Raw genomic sequence first — 19,132 nt, forward strand, 5'->3', positions numbered from 1 at the left:
GTTTTGTCTTTGTTTATGTTACAAAGAAGATACACAAAACTGGAAGCAAGAATACACTTTGTTATAGTCGCTGCTGTTGTGTAGCAAGCTTGTATATTACCATGCTGTTTCTTATGGAATCTACAAAGCATGTGCTGATATTGTTTTAATATTGAAGCTAATCTAAAGTCTTGCAACCTGGTGTTCTTACTAGCACATGGTCATCTTTCTTTCTCTGTATAAATCTGTAAGATTCATCTGAACATCAATCACCCTCAATAGGATGCTTGGGAAAACAATCACAGAGAAGAAGATGGGAGAGCAATAATTAATATGCAGTATTAAATCTGTCAAAAAGATATGGAAAAGAACACTCAGTCACTTCACTGGATGTAATTTGCTTAGAGAAACAGCCTCCACACCTGACTCAGAGTCACAGCTTGGCGTTCTCTCAATTAAAGCCATGCTTGGCGGAAGCAATGAGGGCTTTGAGGACAAGACCAGGTTACATGCTAATGAAATTCCCTGCAGAACAAGGACATTCAGTAGACAGATTCTTCCTTGCAAAGGAAGAATCATATAATCTGTATTCAAAATTCCTCAATAAGCAAATCTTCATGACTATCATACATTAAATATTCTACACAGAAACAAGAACTGTTTCAGTTTGGAATTTGAATATATGCTACAGTAATATTATTGAGGAATATATATTTAACTGAAACATGAAAATTCTTATTCAGTTGTAGATTTGCTGTTAATGTACCTTGTTTTACCAAATCTCAGTTTAGAATTGTTCTTGTTAAATGAAACTTAGGTTCAAAGACCATCCAAATGTTATACTGTAAAATGACTTACAACCTCATAAGGCTCTAGTACTTAAGACTAATTTATCTTTTCATATACTTAACATAACAAAAACATAGCAAAATGCCCAAAATTCTACTGATATTTGGAAATACTCTCTAAGAACCAAGGTACTACCCAGGCATTTCATGAACTTTAGCTAAAACTTCTGACATGTCACAGTTTAAAAATTGAAAGAGAATTTCAGTTTCTGCCAAATTACTTCAGAATAAGCTTCTGTATTTTTCTTTTTATTTGGGGGTATGATTATTTTGTGTGAATCACTGAATCCTGTTAATGTCACTAATTTCTGTGTACTAGTGCAATATTCATTATTTGTGCACTAAGATAGTACTATATATTAGGTGTAGGTTTATGTATTAGAGATATCAAAATACTCTATCAAATAGTCTCCTTTTTTAAAGCTCTTGTAGATGAACTGAGGAGATACATGGATGCACCCAATATAGCTAATACTGAGAAAGAAGGCTATAGATTGACATTGGAGCACAAAGCACATTAGGTAGTTTTTAAAAATTTCTTCCTAAATGTTCCCAGGGAGGCAGAGTGTGGGAGGACCCAGGACAAGGGTCTTGAAGAAGAAAGAAGAGCTAGCAAAGAAAGGAAAGAGGGAAAAACACAAAAATGATCAATATGGGTCAATGGCAATTTTTTTTTGAAAAGCGAAGTATAAAGTATAATACTTACAGATTCATCTCTGTTTAGGATTATGAAGCAAGGGATAGTTGAATACAAGTTGTATCTACAAAGCTCATATGCTTACTCAGCCTACAAAAGCAGATGAAAGAACAAATAAACAAACAAAACAATGGGCTTATTTTTTTTAGTGTCAGCACCTATCAGTTTTATGGAACACAGAACATTGCCACTTCAGAAGCTGAACAGTAAGGGTATGTTTAAGAATTGTTTCAACTTTCTTTTTTTTTTAATTTTTATTAATGTTTCCATTCATTTATATCTCAAATGATATCCCACTTCCCAAGTACAGCCTCTAACAACCCCTATCCCATGATATCTCACTTCCTGGTAACCCCTCCACCACCCTCATCCCACATCTGCCCTCCCTCTCCCTTTTGCCTATATGAGAGTGCTCCCCCACCCACTCACACTCTCCTGCCCCACAGTTCCAGCATCCTCCTACTCTGGGGCATCAAACCTGCCTGGGACCAAAGGTCTCCCTTCTCAGTGCTGTTGAGCAAGGCTATCCTCTGATACATACATATCTGGAGCCAAAAATCCCTTTCGGTACACTCCTTGGTTGGTGGTCTAGTTTCTGGGAGAACTAGGTGGTCATGCCAACCTCTGTTGTTCTTCCACTGGGATTGCAAGGAAATCATTTTCCAATGGAAAGAAAATGATGAGGAACTTGGGATTCTTTAGACCTGTGTCCCACTGCTTCCTGCTCACTCTCTGTTTCCTGTGTGGGGGCTTTTTCTATACAGTGCCTCACACTCCTGCTATCATGCTCTCTCCATGCTAAACTCTAGCCCTCAAGTTCTGTAGCAAATAAACCCTTCATCCTTTAAATTGATTTTTGACAGGCACTTGGCCGTAGAGACAAAAATAGTAATAAAATAATCACTTTTAATTTATTGTATTAGAAATGATTTTACCAGAAAAAAAGACAAAAAAAGAAACAATTTTACCTTTATGTTATTTTTAACTTATTTTGTTTTAGACTGGATGATTTTGTGTGCCTTTATCTAAAGGTCATTTTGGAAATATAATCTTTAAAGTGATGGTATTTGCTGATGGTAGGTGTTGCAGGTGAGGTGACTGGGTCATTAGAATCTAACATTATGAATTGAATTAGTACTCTAATATAAGAGGGCTCAAGGAAGTTTTTCTCATCCCTTTTGCTATGTGAAATTACAGGGAGAAAGATATGTTCAATTACCTCTAAATCTGTCATGTCTTCATGTTGGAATTGTAAGCTGTCATAACAGGAGAAAGGAATTTCTATTGTTTATAAGCCAGCCATTTTATGATATTGTGTTCTAGCTCTCTGACCAAAAGAAAAAGTTTTATATGTGAATGTTAGTCTCTTCTAGGTATATGGCATATGACTCCAATACCAGATTTTTGAAGAATAAAGTTCCAGGCCAGAATGAGTTACATAATAAGACCTCATTACAAAAAGCCAATGAAAATGAGGACATGAAAAAAATCAGCATGACTTTTGTACATATGTAACCAATATTACTTGAAATAATTAGAACTAAGTTTCAGTTACTAAACTGCTATTGGACAGTATTGCTAAGTTACATCTAATAAGGTAGATATAAACACACACACACACACACGCAGATACACACATTCTATGTGGATATTACACAAGTCATACTGAGAATAACTTTGTGGCTACCTGTTCCTGCCTATCTTTAAAACAAAAATCTGGCAGCAAACTAGCATAGTGAACATCCTTCACTTCCTTGGAAGTGAGACTATTGATCTCAGCAGTTCACTTTGAGGTTCTTCAAAGATTGAAGTGTTCCCAGCACTCATGCTGGGAGACAAAGTGTCACTGATTTATGTGTTGTGCACTGTTCCATTAGACTGTGGGACATTTTAGGGCAGCAAGTCAAGAGGGACAGAGCCAAGTAAAACGTAGAAACATAAATTAGAAGAAATATGCTGATCAAGGGATGGTTCCTCAAGCTGCTGGTTAAACAACCCAGGGTATATAGGCTTTGAAGTAAAATAATGAGACAAGTATTTCTATTCTATTGAATATGCTCAGAACATCTCTGTGGGTCACTATGAGTGCCTAGTTGAGGAGCTGTAACTTTTCCCATTGGCATCTGTTGGCTTAGAGTGTCCTTTGCTACCACTTTCCACAAACAGATACATTTTGGGCAATCTACTACAGCCAGTGTGTTTTGTTTCTCCTCAAAAGGGTGGGGAGTGTGATTTAAACACCTGTACATTGTGCTGTGGATTGTCCTTATCTAGGATGCACTTTGGAATCCTTTCTTTTTAAGAACTCACATTTGTGCTGAGACATTAGCAAGCAGTTAAGAGTAAGGAATATCAGATGACAAAATAGCAGAAGTCTGCACACAGTGGTAGGAAAGACTGGAGAAACATCAGTTTTGAAGTAAGTAGCAGGCAGGTGAGGGTGGGTATGAGCTATTGTTGGTAGAATTCCTGCATTTGAGAACGTTGGACTCAACTCACAAAACCCAGTTTGGAAAATCAGATAGCTGAGATACTAGGCTCTTATATATTTCCTTTTCTTTTCAGGGTCTCACCAAATTTCATTGTTCCATTTTCGGTTGCTGTTTCCTCCTAATTTGTCTATGTAATTTTTCTTGATAGCATCACCAAGCCCTGTCATTCCTCCACCTCTTCATGCTTGATCCTCATTTCTGTTCTTCTCCCTCTTACCAGGGTTGTCAGAGGAATCTACCCTCAGTCTTGTTCTAATTTGATTTAGGTTGAAATGATAAATGCCATAACCAAGAACACTCTGGAAAGGAAAATGCAGCTAACAATCCACCATGAAGAGAAGCTAAGATAGGAAGGAACACAAGGCAGAAACCTGGAAGAAGCAGCTAAAGCAGAGATCACAGAGGAACACTGCACACTGGCCTCCTCCCTTTGGCTTGCTCAGCCTGCTTCATTGTACAACCCAAGACCATCTGCACAGGTTGGCACTGCCTACATTGGTCAGAACTCTCATATATCAATCAAAAGGCAAAAACGTACCTAACAGACATGTCCACAAGCAATCTGACGGAGATGGTTACTCAGTTGAGCATTCTTCTTCTCAAGTATGTCTAGATTTATATCACACTGATAGAAAGTAACCAGCACAGGTCCTTTGTAGGCTTTCTCCACTATGCATCTATATTTCTTACCATCTGTCTGTGTGATTTCAGGTAGTTTAGTTTTTGTTTTACTTGAGGGATTTCTTGCAAATTGATTCAAGTTCACTGGATCAACTGCAGCCTTGATGCATCCACGGAGGTTTCTACACATGCCAACTATTGCACAGCTGAACTTCTCTGGCCCCAAATTAAATATGTTCTACTCCTTTTACTCACTGTTTACAATGGTAAGCTTCTTCGTGTTGGTTTATAATGTAAAAATTTCTATGCTCTTATGAAACTTCTCTTTGTCATACTTTCACTATGTACCTAAAAAAATTTTTTTGGGGTCTGCCTCCATATTTCAGTTAGCAATATAGTGTTCATCCTTTGCCCATTTCTATTTTCTTTTTGTTTTTATTTTAATATTAATTCTCTGATATAAGATTTTATTACTATTCCTTTTCTTTACTGGCATATGTTCACTGTACTTGTTCCAAGAATTACTGAGGGCAATTGCATTCTAAAATATCTTACACTAGAGATTGTTCTTAACTTCTTTTTAGTCTTCCTCCATAAAACCATAATACAGAGACTAGTATGAGCAAGAAATACAATTTTGAAAATACAATATGCATAGGTATTCTGGACATGTAGGTCCACTTCACTCAGGATTGATGTTGAAATGTGCTATATAATAGAAAGATATGATGTTCTGTTTTGTATCAGAATATACATGATAATGTAGGAATAAATTTAAAATAAAGAACATATTTGAAAACAGTATTAAGTGGATAATATTAATAGTTGGCATATGGATTCAATGGAGGCTTAACATAAACTATCACCAGTCTTATGAATTATTCTGCAGTTTTTCACAGCATTTTTTTGCTCCTTATCAAGTTCTTACAAATAGAATAGGCATATCTGTCTCCAATATTGTTTTAGGACAATATATATATATATATATATATATATATATATTAGGAAATTCTTCTTCCCCATGCTTAGCTATCGCTTGTGAGAACTGAGTCTAGTGACACATTGACAATTGACAACTGTGTACACGCTAGAAGAGATGAGTGAACCCAGGAAGAACTTTCTCCAAACCTTCTCTTTGAACGGATCCAATTTTAAGTTTTCCAAGAAGTACTAATGAATGATTTGGGAAGCTTAAGAGAAAGCCAAATTTCTTCTCCAAGTAGAGGTCCAGTCAGTTATGTAGGCACATTTAAGATTTAGAGTGGCTTCCTCGCAGCCCTTTAAAAATTCTGCGTGTGGGGTGTGTGCGTGTGCGCAATGGTTATATTTACGTAAGTATAAACATATATGCAACAATTATAATAAAAGAAAAAAGGTCATCAATTTTGAGAGGGAATTAGGGGACAACAGGGAAGAAGTGAGAAAGGGAAATGAGAGGTGCTGGAGGACAAAAAGGGGTGCTTTAATTAATTAATTAATTAGTTAGTTAGTTAGTTAGTTAAGTTGTTGAGGTTAATAATTTAAAAACGCCACTGCGCGGGCCAATTGTCTAAGAGGCAGCAGCTCTTCTTAGCTCAGGCCGCTGTGCTCTGAGGCCTGAAGCCAAGCACTCCACAGCTGGAAGTGGCCAGAGACCACGTGCCTGCCACAGCTAGAAATGGTCAGCTAAAAACACAGGCCCTGGCACCCACAAGACACTGTAGTGGCAGCTGGCTCTGACAATCCACCATCCTGTCTCCACAAAGCTTGGCTGAACCTTAGACAATACCATGTGGTAACCGGTAGAAATGAGACTTTAAAGCTTAATTACAATCCAAAGGCTTCATATATTTAGAAATGGTCAAATAACAAGAGGTCGACACAGTTTGAGTTGCTACCCAATACCTAACCTTAGATAAAATTTGTTATCCAGGATTGTTCTTGATGCATGCATGGTTCTCCATGGCTGCTACATCTCTCCTGCTCTCCCCTAGCTCCTCCTCTTCCTTCTCTTCTTCCTCTCCTCCCACATTAGCTCCTCCCAAATTACTGAGCTTTATTGTAAAATGTAGCAGCAGTAGGAAAGCATCTTCCTACATTAAGTATTAAAAAGTTAAGAATTACTGACACTTAAAGGTTCTTCCTGGTATCATGTTCTCTTACAAGTTTATTCCTATAGTAAGTACTTATTAGCATATAAGTATTATAGTAAATACTTATTATTGATGTCCTATGATATGTCCAACCTTTCAAAGGCTTGATCTTTCTCTTCTGTCAACATTAGAAATTGTCATTCACCTATCTTCATTTTCTGTTTTCCAAAGTTACTTCACTTCCTTCACTTATTTCTTCTTTCCTTTCTCCTTTGCCTCTTCTGTCTGTTTTTGTCTACTAGTTCTTTCTTAGATTCTTTCCTTTTCTTTGTTCTGACAATGTGCCTTCCTGCACTTTCCTTCCCCTATGCGTAGTTGACTTCCTTCCTCACTTTTACCATCCTTCTTCAAATAGATACTGAGCTCACAGAGCACTGGTCTTGTTTATCTAGTAACCATTTAAGTCTAAGAGCCTACCATGCAGTCATCACTGTACAACCCTGGTTGTTAATTACACTCATGGTTTTCAGGCATTTGCGACAGGATACTGATAGGTTAGCTTGTTCCTCTCTCAATTTATGAAGCCATTTTTAGGATGATTCAGATATTTGAACAGTCTGGAGATCTACTTGTTCATGGGTTCTATCTCTGGAACACTGTCTATATGTTTAAATTATCTGGTAGATGACAGCTGTGGAAGATATGTGCACAATGATTTGACCTCATAATGAGAAAAAATTAATGAATTCTAGAACTATGTTTAAAACCACCCCATATACGCAAGATCTGTGGGTCAAGAGTATCGCTAGAGTCTATGGTCTATGTAAACGGATCAGTGAGTAAATTGTTTATTGGGAAAGTATGGGTGCCTGAAATTGAATCTCTAGTAACCCCATAAAAGCCAGTATCATGTTCAACTGCAACCTAGTACAGGTTAGAAAAATAAACCATAAGTTATTGAAGGACCTGGCCAATAACTCTACTCAAAGCAGGGAGTAGAGTTCCAGATTTACTGAGAGTTCTGGTCCCAATACATTTCAAAATTTTTTGCTACAATGACCCAATGATGCCCTCATTAACTTTTGTAAAATGTTAGTTGTTATCAAGCTGATCATGTCTAAACTTTGTATTATGTGGATAGCTACAGAACAGAAAATCTTATGACTAGGTACTATGAACCAAAAATTGAGGAGCTGATAGTTGCTGTAGCTGCAAGGTCAATGTAGTTACTTACTGATGAAGATTCCAAGATTCTCTTGCAGCTATTTGCCAGCAGAGATATACTTTTGCTACACAGCCAGGGATGAAGTGTCTTCTTTTTATATACATGTGTGTTATGTTTGCATGTGTGTATGTGCACTATGTGTATGCTGTGTACATGTGGAGACTAAAAGAGTTTATTAAATGCCCAGGAATAAGTTACAGTAGGTTGTGTGCTGCTGTCTGGATGTTGTGAAATAAATCTAGATTCTCTGCAAAAGTCTTATGATTATCTCAATAAATAACATATACCAGCTAGAATTGTCACAATTAATTGAGTTTGTTTTCTATTATAAAAAATAACTTAAATATTTAAATTCTGATGAGAACAGTTCAACTTCCAGTTATATAGATTGTTGGAAAGGACTGCATACACATTATAATCTTATAATAAGGTTTGATACAGTTTATCACAAATCCAGTTTAACATCATATACTGAACCCTTTTTATGATAACTTTGAGACCTGGGATCTGCTATCTTTAAACAGATGATGTGTATGGGAGGGGCAAATAAGAGAACCTGTAAATATTTTATATTAAACTAGTAAAGTTCAGGTTTAGTAGAAACAAAGGCAATGTGGTCACTTGACCTGAAAAAAAGAAGGAAAACATGTCCAGAACTAGATATCATCAAGGCTATGGAGGGGGGTGTTAGAAGTCAGCTATTTGAAGTGAAAAATAAAACAAAATATTCTAGGGAGAGCTAAATGACTTTTATCATAAAAGCTGAGGACTCGTGAAAATATTTAGTTCTGTAAGAAACAGGAAAAAAGAGAAAGCGGCAGCAAGATGTAAGATCTAGGAATGACTCAAGGTAATTTTAAAAGCAAGAATATAAGATTAATCTTCTTGTTGAGGTAAGTGGAGGATTACTGACTATAATCAGTGGCCTAATGCAATTATGTTTAGGAACAGAACAAATCATGCGAGAAATACATAGTTTGTAGAAAGAGGTGATAGAAAGTTGAGACGTGGTCTAAAATTTGTAAGTAGCAGTGAAGATAGAACAAACCATATTAGTTATAAAACAAAGTATCAGGATGAAGAGAGCTTGCTGACTGATTTTGTGGTGTGAGAATATAATGGAGCAGGCACAGTAGATTTCAGAGTTGACCTAATAAGTGTATGGCAGTATCATTCACTCACAATAAGCACTGGAAGAATAAGAGTCTCAGCAGAATAGAGGGCACATATATTGCTGATGACAAAATACTGAAACCATAATAGTGTTTGACTATTCATGCCCCAAATAGATCTTGCACATGCAATTAAACTGAATATCATTCAATGAAAAAGAATATCTTGGAGAATCTGTGTACAATCATAGAAGAGGGTACAGGAAAAGAAGAGTGTGAGAATAATATATAGTAGATAGAAAAGGAAGTATGACCGACAAACATAAGACAAACTGATGTTTGAGTGAACTGAAAAAAATCTAATGGCTGGCAAATAGATTATTTCCTATGACTACTAGCAAAAAAAAGTCCTTGGTTTTATGATTTCAAAACCCCAGAATCATACAATAAATAAATTTCTAGTATTCAAAGCTGCAATATTTGTAATCTTATGATAACAATAGAAAAATAATATAGGTGTAAATGCATTTTAAGGTTCATGTAACACAGATCAAATATCTGGTATGCTGTTGGACACATGAGTGTCAGACATGTATTGTGGGCTGGTGGCTTTGAGTGGATCAGTGTTAACATAGAGAGACACCAGATGCTAGGAGGTTGGATGAAAATATGAAATGAAGTGTTCTCTGCACAGATCTTAGGGGAATTCCACCATTCAAAAATTAGCATTAGTAAATTGAAGTGCCAGATAGCTGTCAGAAGAAAAGGAAAAAGATAAAGAGAGTGAGGGCCAGGAAATCATAGGTGGAATCTTTGTTAACTATATAGTTCATAGACAGAAATATTTCTAAGAGAAATTAACTACAATGAGTTTAGATGAAGTAAGTATTCAGACATGTCAATAAAATTGGAAGGCATTGTAGGGCAAAGGAAGAAAAATGGTGAGAAAGAGGAGAGGAGGAGAGGACGAGAGGCGTAAGAGGAGAAAGAGGAGGAGGAGAAGGAGATGAGGAGGAATACAAAGAGGAGGAGAAGCATGTAATGGATCAGCTGCTTTGAAGGAAGGATAACATTCTAACCTTAGTAGAACTGAAGAGGCAAAGATCACTCCTGAGAACACGAACCATTGCTTTTTCTCCAGGATGAAAGTAAAAGTATGAATACTAATAGATTAATGTAGAACGATTCATTAAAACCAAAGAAAAATAATTCTTCACTTTTGCCCTTCAAAATCTTTATGATGATTTATATTTGGATCCATATCATAATGAAGAAGTAGTTCATAGAGGCTTCTAATTTAAATATGCAAAGAAGAACTTGTTATACTATAAGTGCATTGATTCCTGGCCCAATAGCTGTGATCAAATACCTGACAAATCAACTTAAGATAAAGGAAGTGAAAGGTTTCTTTTAGATTCACATTTTGAGGGGAAAGTTCTCCACAGTGAGAAGTCACCATGGCAAGGGCCTGAGACAACTGATCACATTGCCACCTTGCACATGCAGTTATGAAACATTAAGGGATGACTGCAGGCATTAAGCTGCCTCTCTCCTTTCTATTCAACCCAGAACCCCAGACAATGGAGCATGGATCCCCACTATCAAAGTGGGTCCTCCCACCTCAATTACCCTATGTAGAAATCATATCATAGATATCCTCAGAGGATTGGTTCTAAATTCCACAAAGTTGATACACAAGATTAAACCTCAAACTACGGGAAGAAAATTGACAAAATAATGAGGATAAAATTACCAGAACAAAAGAATTCTTTAAACAAACTTTAAAATAATATGGTTCCATTCTAGAAGAAGTTAACCATGTTAGTTAGAAAAAGCCATAACACAGAACACAAATACATGCATCTGTACACATTTGCAAATGCATGCATGTATAAAATAAATCAGAAATCAAATACATCTGGAATTTTACTACTAATAACAAGAAGACAGAACTTAATAATATAATTCTGAGTGAACTAAGTTATATTTTATAGGAACAACAAATGTACTGTCCTAGAAAATCAAGATCACTCAGCTCTTCATCAAATATGCATTAACTGCTCTCTGTGTACTAGGAATTTTGCCAAATTAAGAAAGTTAGACATTAAAAACAGAGATTATGAGTGTCTCCTTCTTTATCATTTAGCTTCTATTGAAATTATAATTAACGATAATCTGCACCACATCCTAGTTGTGATAAGAAAAGAAATTAAAATTGGTTTAAGTTATTCTATAAGAACCACCAACACACACACACACACACACACACACCCCACTTTAGATTACATAAAAGATAAGTAGTTGACTAAAATACTGATAATTTTGGTTACACATAACAAGCTGAGATACTGTTTATTTACCCATCTAAGTATTTATATAGATGAATGTTAATATGTAAATATGTGTGGGGGAAACTATATGATCTCTGTACACAGTATAAATTAGAGTGACTAATGTTACTTACATAAACATAACATTTCTAAATATTAAAAATTGATCAATAAATGGAAAATGAATCATTTCACATACTATGTAAAGAAGAAAATACTCTGTATAATGCACTACCAAGCCCCAGTGCGTCCATTGGTTTGTTCTGTAATTTCAGTAAAGTGCACTTGGGAGAAATGAAATGAAAGCATTTACGAAGGTGGATGAGAATGGAAGGAAGTTGGCAGTGTGGTGGGGAAAGCACCAACATGAAGCTAAAGAGAAGACTCTGCTGCTTCCTAGCACGAAAAATTAGTCATCAAACGTTGAGTGTTAAGCCCCAGGAAAGGATTCCATGAATCTAACAAATTTGATTGTAACTTGTAAACAGTTTAACTTGAATAATAACAATTAATTAAAGTGAATTAGAATCATTATTTAGAGGGCCAAACAAAATGGTGAGAGAAGTATAATTGGCTGTTTTTTTTATACTGGGTCGAAGTTCGTGATATGCATTAAAAATAAACAAAATAAAACAAACCCATTTGAAGTAAAAAGTATCTATCTATCTATCTATCTATCTATCTATCTATCTATCTATCTATCATCTATCTATACATACACACACACACACACACACACACACACACTTCTATAGATGTTTGTCATGTCTTTTAACTCTTGATTAACACTGCAAATATAATAGGGCCCTTTTGAGTAACATTACAAAATTAGAGTATTTAAAGAAAAATATTTTCATGTTTTAGAAAGTCTTTACAAAATTGTTCTTGTGATTGAACCTCATGCTGTCAATATTGTGAAATATTCTGTTTAGTAAATAAACAATTTCAGTTCATTTGCTTAGCAAATGAGCTGAAATTCAATTTTGGAATTGAAAAAGTAACTTAGGTGAGAGCTCTCCCTAAACTTAAAGTTATAAGAAAAAAAAACTCTGTCACATTAGTCTTGGTACTCTCAACAGTGGCCTTTGCAAGGAAGAGGAAATGAGCAAGTGTCAAGAGTGTTCTAATCAGATATGGTGCTTGAGAAAATAACCAGAAAAAAAAAGCCGTTATCCTTGAGAAATAATGACCACAAGCCCTGACTGGACTCATGCCTGGAAGGAAGCCTTCAGATAATGAGCTCTACTCCAGGAGTATCTGCTCAGTTGTGTCAACGAGGCAGGTGACAAGATTGCCTTTAGCCTACTTGAATGTAAGTTCTGTACTTTAAACTAGGTCAGATATATTATTTCAATTTAAAATAAGAAGCCCTGAAGCTGGCACTATTCTGGAACAGTGCTTTTTGGAAACACTTGGCATGTAGACGTGTTCCTCATGACTTCTGTAATATTTTGGTAATGGCCAGCCTTGACCTCAGTTACCCACAACTATCCAGTGCTTCACAGTCAATCACTTTTCCCAGTTCCTCTGTAAGAGCATCTGTTTATTGTCTAGAAACAATAATAATAGCCATCATGAGCCATATCCTGGGAGAAATAGTAATATTTTTAATACAAGGAAAATATTTTTTTGTGTGTGTATCGAAGATTCTAAGGTTAGCCAGCAGTTATCAGGACACAAAAGGTTTGAAAGCTGTAGATAGCCACTGTTGGGTTTAACTCCCTTGATTATTTTACAGAGCGTACGATATGCCCCAAGTGAATTTTAAACGTAATGTGTCCAGCTGACAGAATTATAGTTCCCTTTCCTTAGTTCTCAGTGTCTGTCTGTCTTTCTTTTTTTTCTTTTTCTCTGAATTAAAAACTGCTGTGCTGGTGTATAGCTCTTCCATAATATGGCCCTTTTAGCCTTCTTTTTCTTCTATACATATGGTTCCTCTTCTATTACCTGCCTTCCTCTTGCATAGTCTCCCCCGCTCTTCATTTATTTCAGCTTTAATTTCGATCTTGGCTATATTTGTATTGTTTTGTTTTGCTTTCTTTTCAGTCTTTTCATTCTCTTTGTCTCCATTTTCTCTTTTCTGTCTCTTAGAACAAGTTGAAAATGTAGACTCAGTAGAAGGATCATAAGTATTCATTTTTGTGATTTTGCTAATTCTTGTTAAATCTATTTTTCTTATAAAAATATAGAGTGCTTCATGAATTTGTGTGTCATCCTCGTGCAGGATCCAGTCTAATCTTCTCTGTATAATTCCAAATTTTAGTATATGTACTGCTGAAGTGAGCACATAGTAATATTATGAATCCATTCTATTTTAGCAAGCATTAACACATGAATAACACAATGAAAGATATATGTTTAACAGTCCCATGTGCTCTTATCTTTCATTCATGGAAAAGCTGTGAATTTGTAAGAGAGCAGGGAGAGCTATATTGGGGATGTGGAGGGAGTAAAGGGAAAGGGAAGTGATATAATTATACAATAATCTCTAAAAGTAAACATTTTTAGTAGAGAAAAAAGATGTTTCACTTAATATAAATTATTAGATGCCTATCTTTTGGGTAGTCGTATTTGAATTCTATAGCAAGGTTTCCTCTTTTCTTTCTGTGAAATTTGTTGTACTTTGTTTAAATTCATTCTCAGTCTCAACTAACTGATTAAGAACAACACATTCACTTACCTGCACTTAAATAGATGCCTATTTTTGTTCCTCATTTGCTTAACACCACAATCCCCAAGTTACACTTTAGCAAGATTTGCTGTTTTAGTTATCTGTAGATTTCCCACAATTTTTCTGGATAATCTTTTAGCACACTGTAAATGTGGGTGTTATAAAAGTTTTAAACACGTTTTAAAAAGTGCAATGTAAAGAAAAAAATCATGGGAACAAATACAGACTTCTTTATAAAACCTGACTTACCAAGTGATCACTGTGAAAAGAACAATAGTTTTAATAACACAATGTACCTTGGAAATTCAAATCATCAAAGTTAGTCAAGCATTTTAATATATATTCACCAGGATGTAAAATCAAGATGCTTTCTTTGATCTGAAGCTGTGCAAAGTGTTCTGGCATCTTGTCTCAACACCAAAAACGGCAGGGTTAAGTAGAGTCTGGATAAAATTATTTCATGATTTTTCCCCTATACAGCTTACCCTACACATGATAACCCAACACAACTTCTACCAGTTCACTATGGAAAACAGATTTGACACTGTGTGGTTGCCCTTTCAAAGCCTCACTGCAAAGGGATAGAAATCCTTTTATAAATGCTCAGTGACTCAGTTTAATCCTTTGCCAAGTGAGCCTCTGCTGGGTAATGCAATTAAATCATATGAAACAGAGCAAAGAATCCATAGTTAAGCATATCAGTTTGTTGGTTGAAATACTTAGTAGAATTAACTCTCAGTTGCTTTTGATGGATGGAAAACTGGGGCAATCTTGAGGATGTTGTCTGGTGCGTTATTAATTCTCTATATCATTATTGTATGCCAACACTATTTATCTCATTTTTAATTCTCCAGGTCCTCACTCTGGTAGTGACAGCTGTTATGACTGCTGGGGCCACTTTTCTTTATCTCTTTTCCATGACTAAAAGGGCAGGAAGCAGCTGCAGTTCATTCTAAGGCTGAAGAAGGGATCAGTTTTCAGAGACACTGAAATGGCTAAGGAAGTGTCTCCCCTTGAGGAAATGAGAGAATGTTTTGTTCAAGAAGCTGAGAATTTTCTGGGTGTAACTTTATAAGCTGTAATCCCAACACAGCTGAAGCTCATGTTATAGACGAATCTGAACTACACAGTATGACCCTTCCCCCCTACACAAAAATAAATAAATGAAAAACAAAATATAAAATCTTGCTATTTTTTAAGTGATTCAATAATGACTCATTTCTCAAGTGAATATATTGCTTATTACTTAAAGCATTCAAGCACATGTTCTCCACAGTAATGCTTGAACAACAGTGTTTTCTTCCCACCATTTTGGCAGTGCCAACACTCATTTGTGAGTGTTATCACTTTCCTACTCATACATTACACATGTCTGCACACACTTAGCAAGTGTAAATGTTCACTTGCAGAGAAGCATGATGGATCAAGATACAAGATGACATTTTTTTTGTACTGAGAATAATAATGTTTCTTCCAGTACCAATAGAAATCAGCTTTTGGTTGATATAAGTGAAATTTCATGCTTCAGCCATTTTATTCTATTGATTTCCAGAACCTGATCTCTCTTTTCTTGAGGGACACTTCACATCAATTGAAAACTGTCAACAAAGTTTTCAAAATATTGCATCCTTTCATCGCTATTAAATATATCATACAGGAACATTGCCTTAGGAAACAAAAGAGAACACAGATTTCTCTCCTGGTTTGAGAGTTAATGTGTACATATTAGATTAAAATGACTATTGTGAAATATATGTCTTTTCAACAATAATTTTTGTAAGTGAGTGACTATAATTCACATTTTTTTGTGAAAGTTACAGTTAAATATTTATTTTGTCAAAACAGATAGTGCAAAGTTTTTAAAAGTTTTTTTTTTGACAATGTATCCCATCATTATTTCCAGAGTATCTTAAACCGTACCCATTAGGTCTATTTATATGTGGCTTTCTTTGTGCCGTAAATGACTGTGGAACATATTGAGGATAGATGAACCAAGCTCCATACAATCACATACCGTGCTCATATGATTATATACTCTATAAGATAAGGGTTGTTATGTATATTTAGGTTAATACCAAGACATAATGTTTTTCTATTACAAACTCTAGCTTTCTTTTCTAATAGTTTTTGTTTTTAATGATTACTAAAAGGAATGTGAAGAAATAGATTTGTTTGTGGTCATAGTCTAAAACTTAATTTTTATATTTTTGAACAATAGGAAAAGTTGAATTCATCACATTTAGGATTAAAATATTTCTATAAACACATCTACAAATCTCCAGCCAACTCACTTTTCCACAAATGTGCTAAGCTTATGCAATACACGGTGTTAAGAATGTTGGATATTCATATGCAGAACAATGAAGCTAAAGTTCAACCTGTTTTCTGTAGTTGTAAAGATTACCTGAAAACATTTTCAAGAATTAAATGTAAGACCTTGAGATACGAAGCCTTTAAAAGATAAGAAAAATGCTTCAGGGCATTGTAATTGGTAAGGATTCTTGATTTTTTAAAGTAAGACTCTAACACAGTGGCTCTCAACCTTATTAATGTTTTTAACCTTTAATGTAGTTCATCATGTTTTACTGACTGCCAACCATAAAATTATTTTGTTGCTACTTTGTAACTATAATTTTACTGCTGCTATGAGTTGCAATGTAAATATCTAATATGCAGGATATCTGATATGTAGCCCTTCCCCCAAAGGCGTCACAACTCAGTTTGAGAACTGCTGCTCTAAGTCATATCAAGCAAAAGCAAAAATAGACAAGTGAGACTACATAAAGTCTCTACACATTGAAAGGAATGACCAACAGAGAACAGAGCTTCCAATGGGATGAGATAAGATACTATGTTTGTAACGAATATATCTGAGAGTGTATTATTATACAAAATATGTAAAGAACTCAAAAACTTAGAGACAAGTGAAAAATGGACAAAAGCTTTAAATAAATATTTTTCAAATACCAAATATACACATGACTCTCAAAATCTTAACTATATGCAATATCATTAATCATAAGGAAAATGTGTGTCACAGTCACACTAAAATGTTATATCTTCCCATGAAGAATGAACTTTATCAGGCAAACAAAAGGTAAAGGGTGCCATAAGGATACAAAGAAACAGAGACCCTTGTCTATTGGTGGTGAGAATTCATATTAGTTGGATGGACTTTGTGGAAAACATATATTAAAATTATATTCTATAGGATCCACTAATCCTATTAATGGTATACTTTTGAAGGAACATAAATGAGTATTTCATAGACATTTTGCTCCCACATTCCTTGTAGCAGTATTTATAATCCTGCTGACAGGAGCCTGATATACCTGTCTCCTGAGAGGCTCTGCCAAAGCCAGACATATACAAAGGTGGATGCTCACAGCTAACCATTGAACCGATCATGGAGTCCCTAATAGAGGAGTTAGAGAGAAGACTGAAGGAACTGAAGAGGCTTATGGCCCTATGGGGAGAGCCACAATATCAACCAACCAGTGCTCCCAGGTTCTAAACTGCCAGCCTGGGAACACACATGGAGGAACCCATGGCTCTAGCCGTATATGTAGGGAGGGATAGCCTTGTTGGGCATAGGTGGAAGAAGAGGTCCTTTTTCCTGTGAAGGCTGGGTGCCCCAGTGTGGGGGCATATGAGGGCAGGGAGGCAGGAGTGGGTGGATGCATGGGGGTATACCCTCATGGAAGTAGTAGGAGGGGAGATGGGAAAAGGGGTTTCTGGGTGGAGGATGGGGATAACATCTGAAATGTAATAAAACAAATATCCAGTAATAATATCAACAATAATAATAAACAGATAATGGGACTGGCTAGTGCAGTCGAGCATTTGAGACTTTTCGTTAACAATTTAGTATTACCCATATTACTGGGATTCCTTATAATCCTCAAGGACAAGGTATTGTGGAAGGAACCCATGGAACTTTAAAATAATATCTTCATAAAATAATGAAGGGGGAAGTATATCCCTGTACACCCCACATTTATTTAAATCATGTTCTTTTAATTTTAAATTTTTACAAAATATTTGTATGCCAAGGAACTTGAGTGTCTATGGCACCCTACAACTAGGCATACTTATACCTAGGTAAAAAGGAAGGATCCTCTTACTGGTATATGGCATGACCCCAATCAGATATCTAATATGGGGAAGAGGGCATGTTTGTGTTTTTTTCTGCAGGATGCTGAAGGAGCATCATGGCTGCCAGAGTGATGGGGGAGAAATGCAGATTCTGGGACAAAGAGTGATGCTGACTTGTGAGCTTGCCTAGTACCCTGACAATGGTTACTGAGAAGGTGTATTGGGCATATGTTCCTTACCCACCTTTGGTTTTCTATATCCCTGATGGGACAAGCTGCCTTGCCTCAAGTTTTTAGAACTTGTGGGACAGATAATCAAAGAGAGAAGTCATAATGACTCTTGTATATTTTCTTAAATGTGACCAGTTATTCACTCAATCATGTACTCTCTAGAAATCAACCCAATGTTGGAAATAACAGTCTTCATTTGGAAGGGTGGTTCTAGACATTTTCAGAGACATATTTGCAGTTCTCTATGATGTTATGTTAGCAAGAGATAACGTTGGAGCAGGATCTGGATTTTAAGCAAGTGTTATTGCATGTGTTAAGGCTCTTCCAATTGTCAAGTTAAAATTACTTTGTTTTTTCTACAGTATTTATTGCAAGTTGTATTGATTGTACACATTCTAATTGTGTTAGTGTGTTGAAACCTGGCATGTTTGTTATGGGGGTGTAGTTATGAGCTTTTGTTTTATTGCCCTGAGTATCACAGAACCTTGGTAATCTGAAAAAAGCTTGCAAGTACTGGAAGAAATGAGTTAGACTTTAAGCAGAAGCAAGAGGGTAGTGGGCTTGATTATTGCTCATATAACAGCTTTAATTACATTAATTGCTAGCATCACTGCTTCTGCAATTTCATTGACACAAGAAGTTAAGACAGTTACTTTTGTTAATCATTTAGCAAAAAATAAATGTTACTAATGTGTTGAGTATACAAGAGGATTTAGATAGGCATTTGGAACAGTGGATTGATGCTCTTTAACCTATTCAC

The 19,132-nt window shown here is 35.7% G+C and overlaps 1 non-coding gene across 1 annotated transcript; it reads right to left on the bottom strand.

The window, feature by feature from the left end:
- Positions 1 to 13,555: 13,555 nt before the first annotated feature.
- Positions 13,556 to 13,663, bottom strand: LOC114612463. The gene has a single exon (XR_003710023.1). It is a non-coding gene; the product is annotated as a U6 spliceosomal RNA (small nuclear RNA).
- Between the last annotated feature and the right edge of the window lie 5,469 nt (positions 13,664 to 19,132).

The sequence above is a fragment of the Grammomys surdaster genome, unplaced genomic scaffold (assembly GCF_004785775.1).
Source record: "Grammomys surdaster isolate TR1022 unplaced genomic scaffold, NIH_TR_1.0 126158, whole genome shotgun sequence".
Taxonomy (NCBI): domain Eukaryota; kingdom Metazoa; phylum Chordata; class Mammalia; order Rodentia; family Muridae; genus Grammomys; species Grammomys surdaster.